The sequence below is a fragment of the Pan troglodytes genome, chromosome 5 (genome assembly GCF_028858775.2).
Source record: "Pan troglodytes isolate AG18354 chromosome 5, NHGRI_mPanTro3-v2.0_pri, whole genome shotgun sequence".
Classification (NCBI taxonomy): Eukaryota; Metazoa; Chordata; class Mammalia; order Primates; family Hominidae; genus Pan; species Pan troglodytes.
This window is the reverse complement of record NC_072403.2, coordinates 73,262,605-73,283,893: the sequence shown is the minus strand read 5'-3', so window position 1 is coordinate 73,283,893 and position 21,289 is coordinate 73,262,605. Positions and strand designations below refer to the sequence as shown.

Here is a 21,289-nt window from a genome sequence, read left to right as displayed (position 1 = left end):
GAGCACAGAACCATTGTAGAATTGTTAGAATAATTTCTTTGCCCATTACATCCATTACTAGCAAGCATCTACTAATAAAAACTAGCATTGATTGAGCACTTATAGGTGTGCCCTGCCCTTAAGGCTTCCTGCACATTATCTTAGCTAATGCTCATCAAACCGATAGGCAGATCTCATTAACCTAACTCACTGGTGAGTATTCAGAGTGTAAGTGAAACTTCCAGGTCACACAGGCCATAACAGCAAACAAGAATTTAAATCATGTTTCCTCTGACTTGTGCTTCTGATCATTACTTTAAATTACCTACCTTGCAGCTACTCTAATATGTGCATAAGTTGCTATGCTGAGTAATACCGTGGATACCAATTGGAAAACATGGTTCTTGTAGCCAATACATAATACCTAGTTGTGAATAAAGATAAGTAATAAGCTTATTACAGTGAAGAAGACAATAATGAAAATAGCTGACATGTGAGGCTCTTACTGTGCGCCAGGTACACTCAATTTCAGAGGTTCATGACACAGTTTTATTTCCCACTCACTCTCCATGACTAGAGTGAGTTACAGATCCTCTTCACATTATTTTCACTCTGAGACCAATGTTAATGAAGCATACTCTACCTGGGATATTGACATCTGTGTTTAAGAGGAAAAAAGACACTTCCCTTTAATGTTGGGCTTGGTCATATGACATAAAATACAGGTGGCTCTTAAGTCTTTCACCTACAAATCAAGTTATACGACTAAGTCCAACAGAAATGGAATGGGAAAGAATGTTTCTCCCCCAGGAAAGAGCAGATATTTGTAACAATAAAATTGAGTACAAGCATAATCAATCAAGCTTCTGACTTGTAAATGAGGGTTACTTATTGGTACATCATACATTTATTGGGATGATAGAGTATAGGCATGCATCAAAAACAACCTAGCCAAGGTCTGATACATGTTTAACATTTTATTACTTTCAGGTTCTTGATAAAAATATCACAAACACATTATATTTGATTAGTGATTTGGGTGGTTCCTAAGACACCACCATTCTAACTAGGAAGATAAGTGAAAAGTCTCTGTATCACTATGTAGAATGCTGGTAGAGTCAGTGCTGAAATTTTCAGTTAAAAAAAGATAGATGGTCAATTTATAACAAAAGTGTGGGGGCAGGGACAGAAAGTGTTAGAAGAGCTTGGGACAGGATGCATCCAGCAATGTTGGGAGATGAGGAGATTTGACAAAAGACACTCCACTCTGTTTTTGAAATGTTCTCTCCATAAAAGGCAAACATGTCTCAGTTTAGCTAGAGACAGCATCATCAAGATTATCTTAGGATCTTTTTTTCCTAATGTTTTATTCATTAATTAAAATGTGGTTATAATTTGACTTTCTAAGTAGCCTCCAAAGAGGATAAGAATGGAATAACTAGCCAATGTGAGCATTTTGGTCTCTATAAACCATTCTCATTTTTAACATTATAGTCCTTCAGATTCATACATATCAAAGTCCCTTTTACCTTTCTAACTTCATCTTATTTTAATCTCACCCTTGACTAGTCTACTTTACTTACATTGACCTCCTTATATTTTCTCAAAAGTTTTAAGCATGCTGTTCCTAAAAGACCTTTGTACTTTTATTCCCTTTCTAAAAAATCTCTTCCAAATATTTCACAGTTTACATCTTTGTCAGGTTTTTACTCAAATGTCACTATCTCAATGAGGACTATTCAACCACACAATACAAAATTGCATTCTCATCTTAATCCACAATTGCCATTATCCTGTTTTATGTTTCCCTCCTATAACAAGTAATCTCCTTGTAGCATTTCATAAGATTTGTTCATCTTTTTTTTTCTTTTTCTCTGTATTTCTCCATGACAAGCTTAGCTTCATAAAGGCATAGATTTTGTCTGTCTCATTCAAACTGCATACATTCAAATATTTGTTAAAAAACAAATCCTTGTCATATACGTGTGTGTGGGTTTATGTGTGCATGTTTTTGTATTTTGTTTTACAGATATCTGTTGTTTTCTCAGAAATCCCAGCCTCTTCCCAACCACAAACAAAGCAGTTCTTGAGAATCTGGGGAAACTGTTAGTCCTTGCAAAGGTGAGAGTCAGAATCCAATGAGGCGATGGTGATGCCTCTGAGGTACATAACTAAAAGAGTTGTCTGTGCAGCCAAGGGGAAGTATTTAATGGGACCTCTGCTTTTTCCCACCTTCAAACAAAGACATGTTCATGTGTGAAAAAAGACATACAGTTGTGGAGGGTCTTGGACTTTGGTTCACAATGATCTCCCACAAATAATTACCAACCTATTCAAACTCTAAGTTATTCATCTGTAAACTATGAATCAAAATATCTCTACTGTAGCATAGTAGAGAGATATTCATAAAGTGCACATATATATATATAAATACATATGCTCCCTGATTATTATAACAACAAGATTGTTTATCTTCATAGGATAACAATGCTTTGACATAGCACATCTAAAAGAAATAATAGTATTTATTAGACATGATCAAAGCCTTGGCTAAAGTCTCAGTCTCAGTTTTTTGCCTACATTGCCTTATATACCAGGTATTTCCTACTGGTCATTAATTTATCTAATGCATATTTATGTGTCAATCAGAGTTCTAGACTCCTTGCATAGTTCCCTTGACCTGGCATGCATCACTGCCACCTCAATCACAGCATAGCAGATGATTTTCACAAAATCTAATGATTTCATTATGGACTTCATTTGACAAAAGAAGAGCCATGATAAATTTTTTTCTTTCTTTTTGTTATGTCTAACATATTGTTCTTTCCACCTACCCTCCTGCCTGCTTTGGAGCTACAGCAATAGTTTATGTTTGAAATAATTTTCAGCTTGTGTTTCTAAAGTTTTTTATTTCATTCATAATGCAGGCAATTCCTTTTTTAAGCAGATTGGAAGGTTACCTGTGATATTTGAGTTTTTTTCCTATGATCCCACTTATTTAGAAATCCTCTTTACTAGTCCGCCTCAACATCTGCCTCCAGATTGAATATTTTCACATAGGAAATTACACAATCCTTTTAGAATCAAGCCATTAAAGTTCATAAACTGAGAGGTTTGATCAGCAAAACATTTTCGTGCATCAACAATATTATAATAGAAATTATATATATTCCTATTATATAAATATATGATTTTATGTGTGTATATATATATATCTGTCAATCAGCTGTCTTTTTTCAGACTGTGTTCTTTTTTCTTACTTTCTCTTCATTCCCTTTTTACCCAACTTCTTCCCATTTGTCAGCATTACATGTTTTGACAAGTTTTTCAAAATCACTTTCCTGATTCTTAATTTTTTTCATTTCACATATGAGAACCTCAAAACATACTTTATGAACTCTCCATTGTCCCCAGAAATAAATGTAGTCTCCCTAGCCTAAAACCAAATTCTCTGTTCCAATCTTTCCTTTCTTGTCGCTGCTCTGATATTATCAAATACTCTCATCTCCTGGTTTATAAACCTGATTGAATAATACAATCAACTGTGGAGTTTTAAAAAATACGAAATCCCAAATCTGAATCTCTGAGAAATAGGACTGAAAAGCTATATTTTTAAAAATCTCTCTAGATGATGGTAAATAGCTAAGGACCGCTGCTTTTTATCAAACTGGCTTAAAATTAAACATTCTCAATATTTTCTCATATCCATGTTAGCTCCTGATAGTTCTGCCTGAAATTCATTTCCACATCTCTGTTTGCAGCTTGTTTTTTTATTTGAGGTCTTACAAAATTCTAGTTAATTTTAAATATTCCTTTTGATATCTCCCATTGCATATCAGTTAATATCATTTATCAGAGTCTCCTTAGAGTTTATTTATTTGAATTACTGTCTTATCTTCCAAACTTTATCACTAGTTATTTGAGCACAGGGATCATACCTATTTACTTTTACTTCATGAAAATGCCAAATACAAAACTTTTCATGTAGTAAATGATCAAAATAGTCGGCTTAACTACTACTGAACACATCTAAATTGTGATAACCTTTTGAAAATGACTAAAATTTACATAATAGCATGATATTTACAAAGGACATAATCAAGTTAATACAGGCATACAATAATTACATAATTTATGGACTTAAGAATCAGTGATTTTAAAAATTCAAATTCTTATTTCTAACCATTTTGAATTACAAAATTTAAAAAGTCATAAGAGCTCCAAAGGCAAAATGAGAGTTTTGTAAACGTTTCTTATTATGAACAATATTTAAATTAAAAACAATTTTAACTATCATATAAAAGACTTCCAGATAGGCAGTCCAGCAAATGCTATTCTATGAGGAATTATCTAGGCAAACATGCAGCCATGGTGTTTAAAGGTGTGTCAATCAAAAATTATGAGATGTAAAAAAAATCCAGAAACAACAAAAAATGGATGGAATAAGAATAAAGTTGACAGAAAGGTTGAAATTATCAGAGAAGGAATTTAAAATAATGATTTAGAACATGACTGATATGTTAAAAAATATATCATAAAAGGTGGATAGATGACTGAATCTATGAGGAATATCAAAAGAAATGGAAACTATAAAAATATTCAAATTTCAATGCTAGGAAAATAATACAAGATGAAGAATTAATTTAATGAGCTTATCAGTGGACTGGACATAGGAAAGAACCAATGAACTTGAAGATAAGCAAGTATAAATTAATCAAAAGGAAACACCTGGAGGTAAAAAGAGTAAGAAAACAGAAAAGAGCTTCTAAGACATATAGAATAATATCAAAGGTTCTAACTGACTTGCACCTAGAATCCCTAAAGTAAAAGGGAGAGATAATATGATAGGAGAAATATGTAAACAGATAACGGACATGGATTTGACTAAATTAATGGAACTCTGTAGCAGTTTCAGGCAGTATACAAGCTATTTTGCTGTTTGGGGCATATATCTTAGAAGACTCTATGGTATTAAAGATATATGTAGTGGAAAATATGATGCATAGACTTTATAGTAGTGCCAGAGGAAGAATCATAGACTGAGGCTCTGGACCAAAACTAAGACATATGTAGCAGAGAATTATCCTGAAATTGAGAAATGGCTTCTGTCATGTCTGGGTAGTTGTAGAGATGAAACACCTGACCATGGGACATCAAGTATCCATGTGGACAGAACTGCCAATGCATTTGGCAAGACCAGTGGCAATCTACAGTAGGTAGTATATCGGGAATTGTGTATGAGTATGCCAGAGATCACAGATAGTTGCACTCCTAAGTTATGTACTTCTTTCGCAACAGAAGCTCATCCTAAGTTCATACTGTTTCTGTCTGGGCCCTCCCTGGTGGCCATCTGAAGGAAAAATAAAAAAAGTCCGAGCTTGGTTCATGGATGGGTTGACTTGGTATATGGATATAAACTGGAAATGGACTGCTGCTTCCTTAAAGCCTTATTAAGAGGTTACCCAAGAAGGTAAAGCAAAAGGGACATCCTTCGGATGGGCAGATCTTCAGTCCCATGATGTGGTCATAATCTTTGGGTGGAAATAGCCTAAGAGAAGAATATGCATGGAGTTATAGGTAGTGGCAAATGACATGGCTGGACTGGAAGGTAAAATATAAGACTATCTGGGTCAGGGAAATATGAGAAAGAAGCATATATTGGACTGATAGGAGTGGGCATGAAGTGTGAAGTTCTCTGCAATGCATGTTAATGCAGAAGAGGCATTAAATAACCATACAGAAATAACTCAGCCAGTTAACATCTGTCCTTCTCTGGCATCAGCCACCACAATGGTGGTACAATAGGCATGAATAGAGTAGCTAGAGTGGCAAATATGGAGGCCTGTGCATGGACCCAATGTATGGGCTCCTCTGTCCCAAGAATTAGTTAGGTACTGCTTCCCTCAGATATCCAATCTTCCAGGAACAGAGACCATAGCCACTACACACTTAATGGTCAGCCTTTCTTGCTTCTCCTGCCAATAGAAGTTTGGCCAGAATAACTACTCAAGGGCTTATGTAGTGTTGATCCATCAATATGAGAGCTCTCATAACATCTCACTGGACCAAGGAAGCCACTTTACAACAAAGCATAGTAGCAATCAGATAACGATAGATCTGTTGGTTTCATGATGTAGCACACCATCCAAAAACTACTAGGTGTAACTGAGGTGCCAGTTCGGAGATGAAAGTTTTGGGGATGGAACACTATATTATAGAATGCAGAATGCACTCTATATCAATAATCATTATATGATGCTTTGTTCCCAATAGGTATAATATATGGAATTGGGAACCAGGGGGTAAAAGTGAGTGAACTGAAGTGCCATCCTTCTTTGTGAACAATTGGGAAATTTGTGCTTTGCATTCCTGAAAATATAGGTTCCAGGAATCTAGAGGCACTGATTACCAGGGGAGGGACCCTTGCGCTAGAGAATACCACTAGAATCCCTTTTTGAAATGTATGGTTGTTGTAGGCTCTTTGTGCTAAGAAACTATCAGTCAAGGAAAGAAGTTCCTTATTGTGATATGGACTGAAATGTTTGTGTTCCCCCCAAATTCACATGTTGAAATCCTAACCCCTAAAGTGATTAGGTCATAAGGGCAGAGCCCTCATCGATGGAATTAGTGCCCTTATAAAATAGGCCCAAGGGAACCTTCCACCATGTGAGGACATGGCTAGAAGGCACAATCTAAGTACCAGAAAATGACTTTCACTGGACATCAAATCTGCTGCCACCTTGATCTTGGACTTCTTAGCCTCTAGACCTATAAGAAATAAATTTCTGTTATTTATAAGCTACCCAGTCTATGGGATTTTGTGATAGAAGCTCAAATGGACTAAGATACAAGGGTAAGTGATGCTGATAATGGGGAGGGGGGATGTAGGACGCTGTTATAAAGTAGGGACAAGGATAAAAATATGTGACATTAAGGTGATCTACTGAGCAGAGTCTTCATTGTCATTCATGAACAAACAAAAAAGTCATAGCCTTACTAGCAGATTAACTGTCAGGCATGAGTTTCTAGATTAATTCACCAGGTAATCCAGTAGGCCAGCATATTTTCTAGCCAAGGATGAGGGTAATATAATTTGCACAGGAGAGGAGGAAGAGAAGTATCAGATGCAGTACCAAGACCAACTTTGGTGAAAGAAATTGGAGTTCTTCCCAGTAATCCCTGAAAGTGATCTTGTCTATTTACCCAGGAAGAGACAAATTATAATTTTGGGTATCTGTTTCCAGATTAGGTGTACTTATTTTAGAAAGCAGGTAGATCTGAGCAGCACAAAGGGTTGACTATAATAGATAAAGTAATGAGCATTCCAGGTCCCCATTCAGAACAGCAACACTCAATTCCACAAATAGAGGAGTTTCCTACCAAGTTCTAAGTGCAATTCTTCCCCAGGAATTGAATTTTGCTTGGCCAAAGGTGTCTGCCTTGCCCAAGTTTGGGCCTCCCCTCTGCTGTGCAATGAGTGAAGGCGACTCAGTATGGGTCAACTATGAAGGGGCCATCCCCACTTCATAGTTCCTGGAGGGATCAACTGAGGCTTCTGTTATAACTACATCTTAGCTCAACATCTTCCTTTCCCAGTCCTACTTCTCTTTCCCCTCACAGGCATTGCTGTTGAAAGTAGTCACTGATAACTCACCTATATGTAAATTTCAGTCTCTTTCTTGGGAAGCCTAACCTATGACAAAGTTTCCTGGAAATTAATCTTTTCCATAGGAATGCTTTTAAATTTTTTTGTCAAAAAACTTAGGAAGAAATGTTGAAAGTGTATGAAGTAGTTACTAGGAAAATGTATATCATTAATAAAAATATTGGCGGTATATATCAAATACTGGATTAAACCAGCATAGATTTAGCATTTGATTAACAATCATTTGCTAATATTTTCATTGTTTGGAAAGAATTTATTAGAATATTATATCTGTTTTCAGAAGCTCTCCAAGGAACTTTTACTGATGCTTTATTTTCCCATCTATAAATATCCCAGGTTTGGACAGAGGCTTTTAAAATTCATTACAGTAGTCCTTAGAGGTTTGGAAAAGGACAAGTATCAATAAATATTTGATGATGAAAATGATGATGATAATGATGTTCATTTAAATCTTATTTCTCCTTATATTTTCCTACCTCTTTTATGAAAAGAATGGGGGCAATTCTTCAATATCAGGCCACAATTAAATGAAGTCTCCTCTCATTTAGACTTTGTTACCACAGGAATGCGGCCAGATATTAGAGGACTTCACAGTTTATTGTAAAAGTTATAAAAACAATTACTATGTCATTGTAAAAAATTTTAAAGAAGACATTCAAAATATCCTTCACAAAATTGCTAAGACAAGCAAAAACAATATTCTGATTCATATTAGTTACTCATTGTTTTTAGATCATTCTAAATGAGTGAGTCAAGAAAGGTATGTGAAATGAGGCGTGTGTTTAATTAGGCAACTATGTTGAGAGCTTTGGAAAGTGAGAAGTTGTTCAAGGTGAAGAGATGCAGAATATCTCTAAGTACAAACAGGCATATGAGGATTGATTAAAAATGAAAGATATTAGACAATAGAAGTAACAGTTTATAGATGAGTCGGACTTCTGTTCTAATTAATACATAATTACTTATTATTTGAGGGCCCTGTGTATTAACTCTGATTAACATGTTAAAATATTGTCAAAACTTATAAACTTCACACATTCATATGCATGTACATGGCTATAATTTATCAACTAACATTAATACTAATACAATCAGGAAATTTTATTTCAAACAAATGATTCTAACCCTTGCTAATATAATGCAGAAAATAGCTCATTATTAAAGTACTGTTTAGTTCCTAGGTTCTGTTATGATTAAAATAAACACTGCATGATTCTATCTGTATGAGGTATCTAGTCACCAAACTTATAGACACAGATAGTAGAATGGTGGTTTCTAGAGGCTAGGGGTGGGAGAAAATGGGTAGTTGTTCAATGGCATAAAATTTCACTTATGCAAGATGAATAATTTCTAGAGATAAGTAAGCTATTAACTACAGTACCTATAGTTACCAATATAGTATTGTTCACTTTAGAGTATTAGGATAGGTTGCATGTTAAATATTCTTACCACAAAAAAAATAAATAAATAACACATACACACAAAAAAGAATATGAGAAAATTTTTGGAGGTGATGAATATGTTTGTTATCTTGATTTTGGTGGCAGTATCATGGATATATGCATAGGTTAAAATTAGTCAAGATGCATATATTAAATGTATGTAGTGTTTTTGGATATCCATTGTATCTCACGAAGCTACAAATGAAGTCTTATTAATCACATATACAATAATAATTTCTACCTCATAGGGCTAATGTGAGTATTAAATGTGTCTACACAAAGTTACTGCAATCTAAGTATTTCAAAGGACATTCTTTAGTTCAAAGGACATTCTTTAGAAATGCTTGCTCTAAGCTTGTCTAAATGAGTGCCTCAAATATTCTTATGTGCATCATTGAGCTCCCACCATTAGACCCTGCCACATTCCCCATTCCAACTCATAAGAATGAGAATTGAGATCATTAGGACTAATTTTATGGCTTATTACATATAAACATTAATGCACACAACTCTGTTTCTGATTATGCATACCTTATTTCTTGTATTTCAATACCACAATACTATTTCACTTATATGTACATCACAATCTTTACATGGTAAAGTATTTCAGTAGGACTACACTGAATAGGATTGAAAACCAGCTTGCCATCAAAACAATTCTTTAAATGAATAATGATTTTGTGAAAACATTCGGTTTTAGGTAACCTGTGTGTAGCTAGGAAAACATTTTAATTATGCTTAAAATGTGATTTATAGGACAATTTTGCTTCAGATAAACAAGGCTGATAATCAGTGGGATGTACCGGCATGACTAGTGTAAAAATATTGAAATGTTAAGTAACTAGCCATTGGGTGTTGCTGTTGCTCACCCTTCTTAGCAGCCCCAACATTTCTTCTGTGACTATGCAGACTTCTTGAGCCATCAAGTGAGGTATAGAAACATGAGGTTATACATAGGTCAAAACAATCATTACATAATTTCATTATTACCTCTGAAGATAAATATAACAACAAAAATGTGTCTCATATCAGTGAGCTCATGTGTAAATTTTTTGAATCAAAGTAGCTTGTAATTTTTTGTATTTTGTAACAATTAGAAATGAATGAGTCAGCCTTTAATTGCCGTTATTAGTTAAAATTATATTTCTACATAAGGAAAATACACGATAGCACTGAAATCTTTCTTTTATAATTAAAAAAATGTAAGATTGAATGGCCTAAAATTATGTTATTAGAAGATGACAAATGGAATCACTTTTACAGAATCCTGGGGCTTTGAACAAAATTTGTGACATTTTACAATGTATGTTTCTCTTATTTCTGACAACTCTACCAAGTAACTGAAGATCAATGAAAAATTCTAATTTTAATTCTTCATTTGAATGGGCCCCAAACCAGGGCCTTGATGAAATTTAAGGATTTTGTTTATCCCCTCCAGGTTAGGCACAGACACATTCTGACATAAAGATTGATTTAGGTCCAATGAGTCAATCGAATGCATTCAAGAGAAACCCTTTGGGAAAACAAAGCAGACCCAGCAGTCACTAAGACCAAGCTGTGAGCCAGAACACTCAGAGTGGAAAATAAATGTTCTTTATCGGAACCAAAAAGCGATCTGAAACTTACAAAATTTGGGAGGTATTCTTTAATTTAAAAAACGCTCATGATTACAAATATAAAATAAGGCACAATATGCTAGCACAACCCCTTCTGTGTAAAGAGGTTAAAGTTTAAACATATTAGCTTCATAGTAAATTCATTTCTAGTTGCTACTATTTTTAATACAGAGCTGCATGAAAAAATGGAAAAATTTGAAATTAATATAATGTCTACTGTTCTCCATATGGCTAATTCCATAGTTTACTTAAGTAGGAAGCACACTTTAACGACTAAGTCAATTTTGTCATAGAAGTAAAAATCCATAATTAAAAATATCCAGTAACCTAGTTAATTTGAGATTTAATTTTCCAAAATTAAGAAAACATCTTATTGGAGGTGCTTGCTTTAATCCTTAAATCAATAGCATAACATTTTATTTATTCAAAGTTATAGGCAATGGCTTATAAGCTGCACCTAATTCATAGTTTGATAAAAGAGTATTGTTTCTAGAGTGGCATTTTAAAAATACTAAGTCTCCATAATGTTTAATTTTAAAGACCAGGTGAAATAAAATGTTAAGTGATAATCACAGGACTTTCTATATTGTATGTTTTGATTAACAAACACAATTCTTAGTTGTTAATTTGATTTATGCATAAACCAACCTGTTAAGTTGATGTTAACCACAGGAAATAGATAAGGCTAACTGATGGTTGTACTATTGAGAGACAGTCCAATATCAAATAATAGCAAAAATAAGTTTTGAAGTAACATCTTCTGATTTAAAATGAGTGGCCCAATGTGTGTTATGCAGAAATAAAAGGAGTTTAAAGATGTAAAGTTATAGTTTTGTACTAGTAAATGTTTAACTGGCTCTTGGAAGAAAAAAAAATCAGGAAGCAAGGGCTTATTTATAACATAGTTTAATTCCCCTGATGCAGTACTCCCATCTTTTTTATTTCAATGTCCCGAAATTATGTCTACAAACCAACAAAGTTTATAAAAATTAATATTCAGCTCTCATGAGCACTATTAGCTTTCTCCATCACACCACTGGAAAGGTACTTTCCTAAGTATTAATTTGGGGTTGAGCAGAGTGTTAGAGAACTAGAAACATGTGCATAATAAGGATGAGGAGAGGCAATAGAGATTGTTGTTGAGGGAGCTGTTGAAATGATAGAAGAAAGTATGTGGTGTGTGTCTGCATATGTGTGTGTAGCAGACAATTCCTCACAATATTATAGACTAACACAGTCACTAATTAGCATAATGTGGCTGAGAATTAAAAAAAAACTTGTGGCAAGATTTTAATACCAAGAAGACAATACAATTATTTTATTATCAACACTCACTGAATCTTATGTACTAGGTAAGCACTGGTGATAAAAGCATGACACCAGACTTATGTACCAGTTGTGTCCTTATTTTACATAGCAAACATAGCCACAGGATAATATACAACCTCTTGAAGATCAGGCTGTTGTAAACTGGGTTAATAGATCTGGGTTTCAACACATAGAGTCAATTATGAGAATATTCACTGCTAAACATTTGAATCAACTGTGTATATATTATAACAAATTTAAACTTTATTCCATAAAAATAGAATGAAACAACATTGAAAACTATGTGCCAAGGCTAGAGACAATGAGTGCAGTAACATGGTAGTATTATCAGTTCAGTTGTGAATCAGTAAGGCCTAAATTAAGATGATGATATTAGCAATAAAAATAAATGATGTATAAAAGACATCTCTACTTCTTTTGGGCTAATGGCCAAATGCCTCCCCTTCCTCCATTTTTATTGTAAAAACATATTAAAATGTTTTAAGTTGAGTAAATAAAAGCAAATGAAAATAATAGCTCAAATCTCATAATCGTAATTTTTATATATTACTTATGTTTTAATTTTTTCCACATGCCTCCATACATACATACATTGGCACTTTTTCAATGTAAAAAATAATTAAACAATTATAACATGTCATGATTTTTTTTCATTTGGTGACATGGTCTTCAGTCATATCATTTTAATGATTGCAAAATATATACATTCTTCTATGAGGAATACATATCATGAATATATTATGATTTATTTTATATATATATGCACACTATAAATATATGGCAATGTATTCTTCCATGAATAATATATACAGTAATCTAATTTCAAAATAATGGTTATTTCAACATTTCACCAATAAAAATAACTAATGAAGATCTTTATGCATACCCACACATATATTTTTGGGGGTTATCTCTGCAGACGATTTATACAGGGAAATATTTTTCTAGGCAAAATTTTCATGTCAAATGAGTATTTTATCTCACTACTGTTTACCTCAATAGCAGGCAGTAACATGCATATTGAAACAGTGAAGCATAATTTTACCAAAATTTTTTTCATAAAAAAGATAAAAATTTTCTATTGAAAATAGCAATATCCAGTAGTGATGAACATGCAGTCAAATGAGCACATGGTTACAATCTCGATTGGTCTGCAATTTGTGAAAACTTGCCAAAATGTAGAAAACGGCATAATTTAGAGAGCAATTTTAGTGAAATGCTGTAAATAATCTCTTCAAATGTGATAAAAGACAAATATAATAAAAATTTCACACATTTCTGTGAAATTCCACTTTTGAAATGTGCCTAGGAAGATGATTATTTCAGTGGTTTGAAAAAAGTGAGATATTGGAAAATATATAGATGTATAAACTAGAGACACATTAATTATAGTATATCCTCATGATGAAAAGTTTGACAGTTATTATAAAAATGCTGTGGAAATTTAAAGAATGGCATGGGGGATTTCCAGAATATACTGTTACTAAATAAGAATTCATGTGATCAAATCCTATGAACTGCATAAAACTAATAATAAATCCATCTTTAATAGGTTATAGCAATAAAAAATTGTTATTGTTCACTTTTTGTGGTAGGCATTTTGTAATCTTTACTTTTTATGTTTTATCTGCAATTTCCATTTTTTATCTTGTACATGTATTGTTTTTAATGGGAAAATTATGTTTTAATGGGTTAGACTCTAGATGCTTAAAAAGCACTTGATATTTCACATCTCTTCATAATAAAAATCCTCAATAAGCTAGGCATAGAATAAACACACTTCAGCAAAATAAAGGCCATATATGACAAAGCCATAGTTAACAACATACGAAAGGGGGGAAAATTGAAATCCTTTCCCCTAAGAACTGAAACAAGATGAGAATGTCCACTTTCACCACTTCTATTCAAAATAGTACTGACAGTTCTGGTCAGAGCAATTTGGTAAGAGAAAGAAATAAAAAGCATCAAAATGAAAAAAGAGTAAGTCAAATTGTCCCATTCTCCCTGTTTTCAGATGACATATATATATATATATGAGATATGTATATGATATATATATGATATATATGATATAGGATATGTATATGATATATATAGGATATATATATGTCTATATATAGGATATATATATATCCTATATATAGGATATATATACATATATAGGATATATATATGTCTATATATAGGATATATATATCCGATATATATAGGATATATATACATATATATATATCCTAAAGACTCCGCCAAAAAACTTTTGGAATCAACATATGAGTTTAGTATACTGCAGGATACAAAATCAACTTACAAAAAATCAGTGGCATTTCTATATGCTAATAGCAAACTATCTGAAAAAGAAGAGACATTGAAGACTAGGAAGGGTGGGAGAGTGAGAGGAGATTGAGGGATAAGAAATTATGCAATGATAACAATATACACCATTCAAGTGATGACTACACTAAAAGTCTAGACTTCACCACCTTGCAATATATGCATATAAGAAAACTGCACTTATATCTCTTAAATTTATACAAATTTTTAAAAAACGAATATTTTTGTGTCCTTTATATATAACCAATTTGTTTTAAAAGGATCACAGTGATTCTTACAGTAATGTTACTATTTCTGCTTCTTTTGTTCAAACACACTGATGTATTATTGCTTAGTCTTTTATTTTTAGTGTTCCTCTGCCATTTAGTTTTACATGTATTTCATAAATATAGCATAGTTTGGGATTTGACTGTGAATCTGTTCCAGTAGACTTTGACTTTTAGAGAGCAATTTAAAGACATTTATGCATGTTTGGGATTTATTATGTCTGGCCCTGCATCTGACATACTTTCTTTAATTTTTTAAAACAGTTTATCTCTTTCACCCTCCCCCCTCCACATTCTTTCTCTTTCTCACTTTTGCTCCCTCACTTTTTTTTCTGTTCAATTCTTTCACTAATGTGGGCACTCCTTGAAGGTAAGGACTTTATCCTTTATCTTTGTGCCAAACACATGTACAAAACAATTTATAATTTCTGAATGAATAAATAATTCTATAGCTTAGAATTCAAATAGCTAATTGTCAATTCTGTCACGCAGAATTATCTTATACTTCACTTAAATTCACATGAAACCATTGAATATTGATATAATTTAAATTATAATTTTATAAACATAGAAATCAAATGTAAACTTTATATTAAGCACTGTTGTTTCATTTTATCCATCCATATATCACTTAAATTTTTGTCTGCAACTCATTCCATTTTCTAAAAATATTACTTTACCCTGTACTATTTAACAAATATGGAAATAATTAAATTTTCACCCACAATACTAGTGATTTTTTAATTTAGCAATCTATTTACTTGTATCAATAACTGCACTAAGGCTTAACCTAGCAGGGTTTTTTTTAACTATAACATTCAAACTGAAGTATTCCCTTTCTTGTTTAGGCTGGTAGTGTTTTATCATATCTCATGGGTTTTATTTTGCAGGAAAGAAAGGCTCTTAGCTAATGTGTCCTCTGAGACCATAAATCTGAGAATACCTTTATGTGGCTTTCTCAGAATATGACAGTTTGGATCCTGTCTTTTTGACACCGTGAATTAAGTGATTCCCACATCACTGTTAAATCAATGGTTGAAAAAGAGGAGAAAACATAAAGACATGGTGATTTTAACTCTTCTGAAATGGTTCCAGTCAAAGGAAATTCTGAGCAAGCTGATGATATAATAGGTTCCCCTTTCTCGTCCACTTTCTTTTTAAAATAATATTTAAACTGATGAGCCTAAAGATTGAGCACTGACTTATCAGATCAAGAAAATAAGATATATTTGCCAAACTTAATGCTGATGTACATTTTTACATTAATTCTTTGTGTCTGAAGATCCAGGACCAGAAGTTTCTAAGGCCAGCATTTCAAGTGGTATCTGGTTCTCTATCTATTCTTTTGCCTAGGGATGCTGGTTAAATGAGAGTAAAACAGTGCACACAGCATTTGCAGGCTTGCTGATCTGATGGAAATTTCTGTCATTAAACATTTTCATTTGGAAATTTAATGTTTTGTTAGACTAAATGATATGTAACAATATGGCTATAATATAGTGAGTCTTCCTCTCTTTCTGTTTCTCTACACACACACACACACACACACATGCACGCACACACAGAGCTGTTATTTGATAATGCATAACAAATTACTGCTTATGTGATTTTATTTCATTAAATAAATGCTATCAGAATTGGTAGACATTATCTTTCCATAAATTTCCTGTGGAGTTGTAGAACTGACATTCATTCACTTTGTTTCTTTATGCTCCACTTACAACATTTTTGTTTAATGCCTGACTTGGTTAGTGTTGACTCAATACCTATGATACAATTTTTTGCATTTTAAATATGAGCCCTAAGCAACTAGGAGGAGCTGCAGCTCCATGGTAAATTGTAATCTGTATTGACAGTTCAATATTAAGAAACAGTTTAGAAAAATATATGACATATAGAATTTAAGGTGCAGGCTTAATTTTACCTACTTCTCAAGCCTTATCAATTATATATTCTATTCATAACAGAAATTCTGTCATTATTCTTGATGATTAACATCTTGTAATTAAAAACATTTTGCTATACTTTTGAAATCTGCCCTTATTTCTGCTGCATTGATCCAAAGCAATCATATTGAATTAATTTTTGCTTGAGCAATTCACTATAAATACAATGAAAATTGATCACTTCATTTTGAAAAGCTAGATTGGATACATAAATTTCATTAGTCATTAGATAATTATCAATTCCACATATAATTTTTATAGATCCTACCAGTTACATAATAATTTTATTAAAAATTTACTATAACAAAAATACCCAAAATTTCATTACATGGTCTTTCAGATTTTGTGTACTGTGACTCTAATACATTTTACTTCTATATAACAGTGTTCCTTTATAGTACAAATTTACAGGGAAAATAAGCTTATTAAAAAGTTGCCGGCAGTAAGACACTGATACAAAATAGTTTTTAACATAAAGAGTTGTATTTAATTTGTTTAAAAGTTTAGACTAGGAGGCAAGTTTTCCCTTTTTTTCTCCTAATATATACTGTCTTAGCCTGTTTGTATTGCTATAACGATATACTTGAGCCTAGTTGATTTTTACATAAAGTAAATTTATTTATCCCAATTATGGAGGCTATAAAGCCCAAGATCAAGGTGCTGACAGGTTTGGTGCCTGGTAAATGCTGCTCTGTTTTCAAGACGATGCCTTGTTGCTGGATCCTAGAGAGGGGAGGAACCCTGTGTTCTCACATAATAGAAGGGATGGAAGGACAAATAGGAAGGGTCTACCTTCCAGCCTTTTCATAAGGCACTAATCCATTCATGAGGGCAGAGCCCTCATGATTTAATCACTTCCCCCAAAATCCCCACCTCTTAATATCACCAAAATGGAGGTTAAGTTTTAACACATGAATTTTGGGGGACATTCAGACTATAGCATATGCATATGGACATATGCATACATGTAAGATCATTCTAAGTAGGGCACTTTAATTTTACTCACGTGATGTGTAGCACTACATAGTTGTGGTTATGAACTCAAATATGGAGTCAAATAAACCTCATTAAGAACTCTACTTTTGCTACCTATTAGTTCAGGTGAACTTAATTTTGCTACAACACATCCGTAAAGCAGTCATAATCTCTACTTTACATATTATTGCTATAAGATTGTCATGGTGTTTAAAATGGTCACATACTATTATTATTATCTAGGAATGGGGTAAGTAAAGATAACTGGTGCCTCAATTTGTAACATGTGCAATAAAATTAATCCATAAAAAGTGAAATAATAAAAATGTAACTTGCAGTCTATGATTTCTGAGTGCTCTGCAGTTCTAATAGAGGATGTTACAAAAATCAATAATAACAGATAGGATTTGAGAATTTCTTCTTCTCTACATTTGAATTAATGGGTTGATTCCCAGCTAACAGGCCAAGTGATGGGAGAACATTTTAGATTCCTTCATATCCACATGTTTTCAAATTCCAAGGGAAAGATGGCAGAGGACTTCGAAACTAATGGATAGCCCTTAAATTTATGATTCATTTGTTGTGGATAGCACTGAACCCTCATTGCTTGTTGAGAACTAAAGGTAAATCCATGGGGTATAGAATCATAAAGCCACTGGTATCAAATATTTTACTATAAGAAAAAAGAATGTAGATGGTAACAAGTGTTAACTGATTGCTTAAATGATTTCTTTTTTATAATTGACCTTACCCCATTAAATATGATCTTTATCACTAGAATGTAGAACTGTGTTGTCCAATACTACAGTTTTCAGCACACACATACTTAAATTTAATTAAAAGTAAATTGAATGTAAAATTCAGTTATTTAGTCAGACTAGCCATTTCAAATGCTCAATAGACAAAGAACTACACAGCACACAGCAGAATATACCCATCATAACAGAAAGTTGTATTAGACAGCATTGATCAAGACCACTGCTCTTCAACCTTTATTTTTTTCTTATTGCCCCTGTACATAGCTTTTTAAATATTTTTTTCTAATCACTCCTCATCATCAAATTTTACAGCCAAAGATACATGTTTTATGTACCTGTGTCTAATACATAAAAATAGTAAGATCCCAGAAACCTTTTGAGAATGCATGATGTAGACCTATAGAAAGAGAAAAGAATCAGTCCATAGATAAACACTATGAAGGGCAGAACAACACTTAATCATGTGTTCATGTTCAAAACATCTATGAACCACTTATTAAATTTTACCTTCCTAAATATGCAAATACATGTAATTACAATAAATGTTAAGGTAAATTTAAGAGAATATTTAACTCTATTACTGTATTATTTTATTAATATGCAAGTGAAACTACCATGAAATATTTTTCATGCCAAATATAAAATAAGAAGATTAGATCTGTGTTATTTATATTTCTACCATCTTCTTGTGAATATCTTAGGTGCCAGGAAATGTGGTTGATGCTGGGAAGGCTAAAGGAGATAGAATAGTTCTTGGTCAAAAAATTTTAAAAGGCTGATGTAAAGATAAGGTAAGTATCTAAATTTCCCAATCCGAAATCCAGAACATTGTCTACTAAATTATATTGCTTTGATACATCAACAGGAAGTGATATGCTGGGTCCAGTTAACACTTACTCTCAATGGCCAACTGTAAAATGTTCAAAGGTTTTGGGAGACAATTGGCACTATCACACTGGTAGTTTAATATCAGCTATAGTCAAAATATGTGCACCTTGGACGTGAGAAAGAAAACTGTGAATCAGGGATTTTAGTTTGCTGTCAGATAAATGATTGCTAATCATTCACCAACACATCACTGTCAAACACCTTTTAGAAAAGAACAAGATTAACTTCTCATACCCAATTATCCTAATTCCACAGTCCTTTATTAAAACCATGGAAATCAAGCAAGTGATGGAAATGTCAATAAGCCCAATTTCTTCATAAATTCCAGGATTAGATGGCTTTGTCTACTAGAAAACCTGCTGAAAAGTCACCTTAAGTGAGATTTTAATGATGTTTGGCACCAAATATCATCAGTGTTTGCACTATCTATTACTCTCTATCAGTAAAACTAACATACAGGGCATTAATGCTAATAGTGTTGGTTTTACAATTAACAGTGAACTACACGAAGATAAATTTGTCAGGAGCACAGAATTTACATAAGGTCTGGAACAACTTTTCCTGGTCTGGGCCAGCAAAGTGACAGAAAAACAAAAGAGATTGATCTGGTATGCCATTATTTTCTTTTTTCTGCTAAACCAAATTTCCAATAAGGTTACTGCTGATAATACTGGTTGATATGATTTGTCTGTGAATCCCCACCCAAATCTCATCTTGAATTGTACTCCCATAATTCCGTGTTGTGGGAGGTACCAGTAGAGTGGGGCACTGCTGAAAAGATACCCAAAATTGTGGAAGCGACTTTGGAACTGGCTTTCAGGCAGAGGTTGGAACAATTTGGAGAGCTCAGGAGAAGACAGAAAAATGTGGGAAAGTTTGGAATCTTCTAGAGACTTGTTGAGTGGCTTTGACAAAAATGGTGATAGCAATATGAATGCTAAGGTCCAGGCTGAGGTGGTCTCAGATGGAGATGAGGAACTTGTTGGCAACTGGAGCAAAGGTGACTCTTGCTACATTTTAGCAAAGAGACTGGTGGTACTTTGGACCTGCCCTAGAGATTTGTGGAACTTTGACCTTGAGAGAGATGATTAAGAGTATCTGATGGAAGAAAATTCTAAGCAGCAAAGCGTTCAAGCAGTGACTTAGGTGCTGTTAAAAGCACTCTGTTTTAAAAGGGAAACAGTGCATAAAAGTTCAGGAAATTTGCAGCCTGATGATGCAGAGAGAAAACCCCATTTTTTGAGGAGAAATTCAAGCTGGCTGCAAAAAATTTGCATAAGTAACAAGGAGCAGAATGTTAGTCCCCAAGACAATGGGGAAATTGTCTCCAGGGCATGTCATAGGTCTCATGGCCACCCCTCTCATCACAGACCCAGAATGCTAGAAGGAAAAAATGGTTTCATGGGCTGGTCCCAGGGTCTCCATGCTGTGTGAAGCCTAGGGACTTGGTGCCCTCTGTTCCATCTGGTTCAGCAGATGTATGGAAATGCCTGGATGCCCAGGGAAAAGCTTGTTGCAGTGACAGGGCCCTCAGAGAGAACCTCTGCTAGGGCATTGTGGAAGGGAAATGTGGGGTTGGACCCCCCACACAGAATCCATACTGGGGCACCACCTAGTAGAGCTGTGAGAAGAGGGCCACTGTCCTCCAGACCCCAGAATGGTAGATCCACTGACAGCTTGCACAGTAGACCTGGAAAAGCCTCAGACACTCAATGCCAGCCTGTGAAAGCAGCCCGGAGGTGGGCTATACCCCACAAAGCCACAGGAGCAGAACTGCCCAAGACTAAGGGAACCTATCTCTTGCATCCACATGACCTGGATGTGAGACATGGAGTCAAAGGAGATCATTTTGTAGCTTTAGAATTTTACTGCCCCGCTGGATTTTGGACTTGCATGGTCCATATAACTCCTTTGTTTTGGCCAATTTCTCCCATTTGGAATAGCTGTCTTTACCCAATGCCTGTAACCTCATTGTATCTAGGAAGTAACTAGCTTCCTTTTGATTTTACAGACTCGTAGGCAGAAGGGACTTTCCTTGTTTCAGATGAGACTTTGGACTGTGGACTTCCGGGTTAATGCTGAAATGAGTTAAG

General features: G+C 33.8%; 1 protein-coding gene across 1 annotated transcript in view; it reads right to left on the bottom strand.

Moving 5' to 3' along the window:
* LOC129144370 (protein eyes shut homolog) overlaps positions 1-21,289 on the bottom strand; it is a 494,497-nt gene that overhangs the window by 14,881 nt on the left and 458,327 nt on the right. The gene's annotated exons all lie outside the window — the stretch shown is intronic.